This window comes from Elaeis guineensis, chromosome 10 (assembly GCF_000442705.2).
Source record: "Elaeis guineensis isolate ETL-2024a chromosome 10, EG11, whole genome shotgun sequence".
In the NCBI taxonomy this organism is placed as follows: domain Eukaryota; kingdom Viridiplantae; phylum Streptophyta; class Magnoliopsida; order Arecales; family Arecaceae; genus Elaeis; species Elaeis guineensis.
In genome coordinates, this window is record NC_026002.2 from 64935009 (window position 1) to 64935425 (window position 417).

The window sequence follows — 417 nt, forward strand, 5'->3', positions numbered from 1 at the left end:
TGCAATGATTGCCGGGAGGGTGTCATTGAGTCCTAGAAATACATACTTGAGCGTAGCAGGAAGAGGTTTCAATTCTAACGTAGGTGGTGATTCTAAAGATGGGACTATTGGTGTACTGGCTAATGTGGGCAATGGCTCATACTTGATTGTCCATGGAGGAGTGGTTTTATCGTGTGGTGTATCTAACAAGATGTTAACTTCTTTCATATATTCTTCAAAGTCACACACTCCAAAGTGAGCCAAGCAAGTATCTAAGGGGTCTGGTGCTAGAATTATGGGTGTTGCATCTTCTATAATATTCTAGTGTATCTACTTCGAAGCAACTATCCATTGATGGTCCTTGGAAAGCACCAAACACATTTAGTCTTAGTTTCTTATTCCCAAATGATACGTCCATGACTCCTATCCTACAATTAA